Source organism: Prionailurus bengalensis, chromosome B2, assembly GCF_016509475.1.
Source record: "Prionailurus bengalensis isolate Pbe53 chromosome B2, Fcat_Pben_1.1_paternal_pri, whole genome shotgun sequence".
Classification (NCBI taxonomy): domain Eukaryota; kingdom Metazoa; phylum Chordata; class Mammalia; order Carnivora; family Felidae; genus Prionailurus; species Prionailurus bengalensis.
The window spans coordinates 63291813-63298780 of record NC_057349.1 but is presented as its reverse complement, the minus strand read 5'-3'; positions in this window follow the sequence as shown (position 1 = coordinate 63298780).

Below are 6968 nucleotides of genomic sequence, written 5' to 3'. Positions count from 1 at the left end.
TTACAAGTTGTATGGAAGAACCAACTAATAATTATTCTATGCTCTTGAAATAGAATCCTTGAACAATTTAAAGGTTGATCTCTTAAAGAGACAAAACATGACAATCATCACCTGATTTTAAAGATTGATACTGGCACATGTAAAATAAGTTAATATTTCCAAATCTATCGGCTCATTCATTGGGAACAGTAAATTTGCATGCCCAATTATCTACTGACCACTGGCACCTTTCCCTTCCTCCCTCTATTCCTCCCTTCTGGTATTTTAAAAATTTTTTTTTTTTTTAATTTTTTTTTTTCAACGTTTATTTATTTTTGGGACAGAGAGAGACAGAGCATGAACGGGGGAGGGGCAGAGAGAGAGGGAGACACAGAATCGGAAACAGGCTCCAGGCTCTGAGCCATCAGCCCAGAGCCCGACGCGGGGCTCGAACTCACGGACCGCGAGATCGTGACCTGGCTGAAGTCGGACGCTTAACCGACTGCGCCACCCAGGCGCCCCCCTTCTGGTATTTTTAATACAAAGCATATCATACTTTTCTATAAATTATGTTTTTCCAACTTAAAAAAAAATGAAATAACCTTTTTCTTCTGTTTGGTGCTCAATTTAAACAAAATATCTTCCTGTAAAACCTGTGCTTAATTCTGTTGGACTTTTATCACGTTCAGGTTGGTAAACTCATACCTCAGTAATTCCCAATTCTAATTTATGATATTGCTAGTGTGCAAGGAGCATGAGTAACTCTGCCCAGAAATGCATTAAAAGCACATAAGATTTAGAAGATATCAGGCTTAGTATACCTTAAGAATAGGTATTAAGTGAACTCTGTGGGGATAAAACTTAATAAATTTAAGTATGTGAGAGAAACTTAATACAAGCTCAAGTCGTTTAGAAATTCCTTTGACTACATCTCTATCAGAAGATAGGCAAAAGTGGTCCATTTTGTTCTTATAAGATTTTCTGCAACTTTTAATCATTTTTCCAGCTGATTTGTTTTCTCCTTTTCTCTTGTCTTTGGGCAAACACTCCTTCCCAGACTTGTCTCTTCACTTGTGTCCTTAACCTTAGTCTTTCAATTATCTTCATGAAAACTGACCCACTTATGGTCTCCTGTCTTCATAACATTGCCAGTTTCTTACTTTATTGGCTCTTTCTCACCAGTGTACAAACAACCTCAAGTGGGTTTGCTGTCATTTCATGTACCCATCCTCTCCTTCTCCTTTGTTTCTTTGATCAGATCCAGTGTGGCCTACTCATTTTGCCTCACCTCCCAGTCTATCTTTGCATTAAATAGGATGCATGGTGGATTATATTGTGGTAAAAGATTCTCAATGGCTTAGTGAAACAGAAATGTATATACCTTTACATCATAATCTGATGCAGGCTGGGCAGCCCACTTTTCTCCTAGTTGCAACTCAGAGACCCAGGCAACATCTAGTTCAACACTGCCGTGTTAGACTTGAGTCCTTTGTTTTCAGCCACACAGCCAAGGGAAAGAGTATACATATAGAAGATATCCTTGATTTTAACTGCCTAGACCAGAAGAGACATCTCTCATTTGCCTTTATGTTCTACTTTAAGAACTGGTCGTATTGCCCCAATTTGATGCACGAGGGATACAAAATATCTAGGAGCACATAGATATTCAATGAGCACCAATGATCTTGACCCCATTCCCATCTCTTCATATCATGTTTCTGTTCCCACCTCTCTGAAGGAGTGAAAGAGCATATCATGAACTTGACATCATCCATGTCCTTCAGGCTGCATTGGCTAGTGCTTTGGAAGGCAAGGTTATAAACACTAAATTGAATATAAGATTTGGAAATTTAAACTAGCCTAGACTGGACTAGATTTTTAAAATATTCATAGTGACCTAAAAGCTAGAGGATCTGCCTGAGATGCTGTTAAGGTCAGGAAAAGAGATTTGACAAAATATATTTGAAGACAGTGATTGGGAAAAAAATAAAATGTGTAATGTTTGCACCTTATTGGGTTCAAGACTGTCCAATATTAAACCTAGTTGAGAAAATATTAAACTTACTTGAGAAAATAATATCTTTAGATATGAAGAAAACTCACATTTTATTGTTAAATGTAAGCTATGTGAAAGAGCCAAACACTAATAATGCTATTCTTTTGTCTTTGAATAAACTTAAAGACTGCTTTTACTTCAGTTTAGGTAACAGAAAAGGGAACTTAATCACATTTTAAATTAAAATCAAAGATAGATCTTCTAAAAATAATTGAAATTTGGTGAATGTCTTTCTGCTAAGAGTGCTGTGAAACTCTCATAATTAGATTAATGTGTTTAATTCCCCTAGAGTATTGCAGTGTGACTCAGCCCTAATCATAAGGCACATCACACCTAAACAAAGTAAATGCCTTTAATGTCCTTGCAGTGACCTCTTGAGTGGAGTTTTCAAATTTTCATACATATTTTTAACTTCTGGAGACTTTAGTGTAAATTATGATTCAAAGATAGAGTTTAATTAATAATGTATGTCCATGGATAATTAAAAAGAACTCTTCTTTTATGGAAAAAAATACATTAGGTATGAAGAAAATGTCTCAGAAATGTTCAGAGGTTTGGAATGTGCTTTATATATGTCATCTCAACTTTACTATTTCTTAAACCATCCCACTGCAATTTGAAATCTTCTTTGTTTTTAAAGATCTGTAGGGAAAAAGATTTCAACATTGCACACCTTAACCATCCTTCCAGTCACAACCAAACCTGTGCATTATTGATTATACTGAACATTCTTTATTGTATATTTCTTAAAGCCAAGACTATTGTATCTTACACGTTTTCTTACTTATTACTTATTTGTACGAATTGTTTATACATCAATAATTTTAAATTCATTTTTTCTGCTGGGAGACACAACCTTTATTTGTTATGAAATAGCAAATTGCTGGGATCCCAAATAATGTTGGGATTGAAAAGATATTTATCCCATGATTTTAAAATCGCAAGGACCCTACCAGGACATGTATGGCACCACTTAATTTTACAGAGCCCAAAGAACTCTGCAATTTCACTAACTGGGGGCAGAGCTGGAACTCAACTGATTTTCAGGCCAGTGCTCTGTGCTTTATATAATAATTTCTTCATTGTGTATACCTCTTTATGTAGACTAGATGGAAAGGCTGATTTAGGGTCTCAGCAAGCAAGATTAATAGCAATAAGTAAAAAGTACTATGGACAAATTTAGAGGGGATAGACAAAATAAAATCCAAATTAGAGCACCCAAATATATAAAAAATGTATAATAAACATAAAGGAACTCACTGAAAATAATACAGTATTAGTAGGGGATTTTAACAACCTATTTACGTCAATGGACAGATCATCTAAAGAGAAAATAAACAAGGAAACAATGGCTCTGAATGACACACTGGACCAGATGGACTTAACAGATATACTCAGAACATTTCATCCTAAAACAACAGAATACATATTCCTTCACATACACACAGAACATTCTCCAGAATAGACCACATATTAGGTCATAAAACAGGTCTTAACAAATACAAAAGGATTGAGATCATACCATGCACCTTTTCTGACCAAAACGCTATGAAACTAGAAGTCAACCATTAGAAAAAATTTGGAAAGACCACAAACACATGGATGTTAAATAACATGCCACTAACATTAAATGGGTCAGCCAGGATATAGAAGAAATTGAAAAATACATGGAAACAAATGAAAATGAAAACACAATGGTCCAAAATCTTTGGGATGTAGCAAAAGCAGTTTGAAGATGGAAGTATATAGCAATACAAGTGTACCTCAAGAAGCAAGAAAAATCTCGGGGCACCTGGGTGGCTCAGTCAGTTAAGCGTCTGATTCTTGATTTCAGTTCAAGTCATGATCTCATAGTTTGTGAGACCAAGCCCTGTGTTGGGCTCTGTGCTGACAGCATGGAGCCTGCTTGGAATTCTCTCTCTCCCTCTCTCTCTCTGCCCCTCCACCCTCAAAAAATAACGAATCAATTTTTTTTTTAAAAGGCAAGGAATATCTCAAATAAACAACCTAACCTTACATGCAAGGAGCTAGAAAAAGAACACCAAATGAAGCCTAAAGCCAGCAGAAGGAAGGGAATAATAAAGATTAGACTAGAAATAAATGATACAGAAACTAAAACAAACAAAAATCCCAATATGATAGATCAGTGAAACCAAGAGCTGATTCTTTGAAAAAATTAATAAAATTGATAAATATCAAGCCATACTTATCAAAAAGAAAAGAGAAATGACCTAAATAAATAAATAAATAAATAAGGAAAAATAAAAAGCCAATACCACAGAAATGCAACTATAAGAGAATATTATGAAAAACTACATGTCAACAAATTGGACAACCTGTATGAGATGGATAAATTCCTAGAAAAGGATAAACTACCAACAATGAAACAGGAAAAGAATAGAAAACTTGAACAGACTGATAATTAGCAAAGAAATTGAATTGGTAATCAAATCAGTCACAACAAACAAACTACAGGGCCAGATGGCTTCACAGGCAAATTCTATCAAACATTTAGAGAAGAGTTAATACCTATTATACTTAAACTATTCAAAAAAATAGAAAAGGAAGGAAAAGTCATTCTATGAGGCCAGAATTACCTTGATACCAAAACTAGATAAAGATACCATTAAAAACGAGAACTACAGGCCAATATCCCTGATGAAGATGGATGCAAAAATTCTCAATAAAATACTAGGCAACCAAATCCAACAATACTTTAGAAGAGTCATTCACCACTATCAAGTGGGATTTATTCCTTTGTTGCAAGAGTGGTTCAATATTCACAAATCAATCAACATGACACACTGCATTAACAAAAGAAAGGATAAGAACCATATGATCATTTCAGTAGATGCAGAAAAGGCATTCAACAAAGTATAACATCTATTCATGATAAAAACCCTCAACAAAATGTGTTTAGAGGGACATACCTCAACATAATAAAGGACATATACAAAAAACCCACAGCAAATATCACCCTTCATGGGGAAAAAGAGACATAAGGAATCAATCTTATTACAGTTGCACCACAAACAACAAAATACCTAGGAATAAATCTAACCCAAGAGGTGAAAGACCTGTAATCTGAAAACTATAAAATAGTGATGAAAGAAATTGAAGATGACACAAGGAAATGGTAAGACATTCCATGTGCATGGATTGGAAGAACCAATATTATTAAATCATTTATACTACCCAAAGAAATCTACAGATTTAATGCAATATCTATCAAAATATCAACAGCATTTTTCACAGAACTAGAACAAACAACTCTAAAATTTGTATGGAACCACAACACAAACAAAGGCAACCTTGAAAAAGAAAAGCAAAGCTGGAGGCATCACAATTCTAGACTTCAGATTGCATTACAAAGCCGTGGTGATCAAAACAGTATGGTTCTGGCACAAAAACAGACACATAGATCAATGGAACAGAATTAAAAAAACCGGAAATGAACCCACAACTATCTGGTCAATTGATCTTTGACAGAACAGGAAAGAATATCCAATGGGAAAAAAGATGGTCTCTTCAATGAATGGTGTTGGGAAAACTGGATGGCAGCATACAGGAGAATGAAACTGGACCACTTTCTTACACCAACCACAAAAATAAATTTAAAATGAATTAAAGACAGAAATGTGAGACAGAAAACTATCAAAATCCTACAAAAGAACACAGGCATTGACATTGACATTGGCTATAGAAACTTGTTTCTAGATATGTCTCCTGAGGCAAGGGAAACAAGAGCAAAAGTAAACTAATATTAGGGCTTTATCAAAATAAAAAGCTTCTGCACAGCAAAGGAAACAACTAAACTAAAAAGCAACCCATGGAATGGGACAAGATATTTGCAAATGACATATCTAATAAAGGGTTAGTACCCAAAATATATAAAGAACTTATAAAACTCAACATCCCCAAAATGAATAATCCAATTAATAAATGGGCAGAAGACAGGAATAGGAAAAAATATTATTTTTTCCAAAGAAGACATACAAATGTCAAACAGACACATGAAAAGATGTTCAACATTAGTCATCATCAAGGAAATATAAATGAAAATGACAATGAGATATCACTTCATACTTGTCAGAACGGTTAAAATCAACAATACAAGAAACAACATGTGTTGGTGAGGATGTGGAGAAAGGGGAACCCTCTTGCACTGTTGGTGGGGATGCAAACTGGTGCAGCCACTCTGGAAAACAATGTGGAATGTGGAGTACCCTCAAAAAGGTAAAAATAAAACTACTCTATAATCTAGCAATTGTACTAGTAGGCATCTATCCAAGGAATACAAAAATACTAATTCAAAGGGATACATGCACTCCAATGTTTATAGAAGCATTCTCTACAATAGCCAAATGTGGAATTTAAGAAATGTAACAAATTTAACAAATGAGCAGAGGGGGGAAAAAAAGAGAGGCAAACCAAGAAACAGACTCTTAACTACAGAGAACAAATAGATGGTTACTAGTGGGGAGATGGTGGGGGATAGGTTAAATAGGTGATAGGTATTAAGAAACACATGTGCTGTGATGAACAGTAGGTGTTGTATGGAATTGTTGAGTCACTATGTTGACTATGAAACTAATATATCACCGTATGTTAACTAACTGGAATTAAAATTAAAACAAACCCAAATTATTATTTGTAATTATACACTAATTTATTTGATTGTTTAATATCTGTCTGACCTACTAAATTATAAGTTCCAAGGTAGTAGTAATTATATTTTAAGTTATATTCTGATAACAGGCATATGGTTGTCTTTTTTAAAAGCGATATTTAATTTAGCAACTTATAATTTCTCTTTAAGTGTTTTATCTAATAGTATATTACCAGTTTCACAGATGATATCTAAGCTCTAAATTAAAAAAAAAATGTTTGAACACTTCTTTTTCATAAAGTACTCCTTTGAAGTAATTGCAGA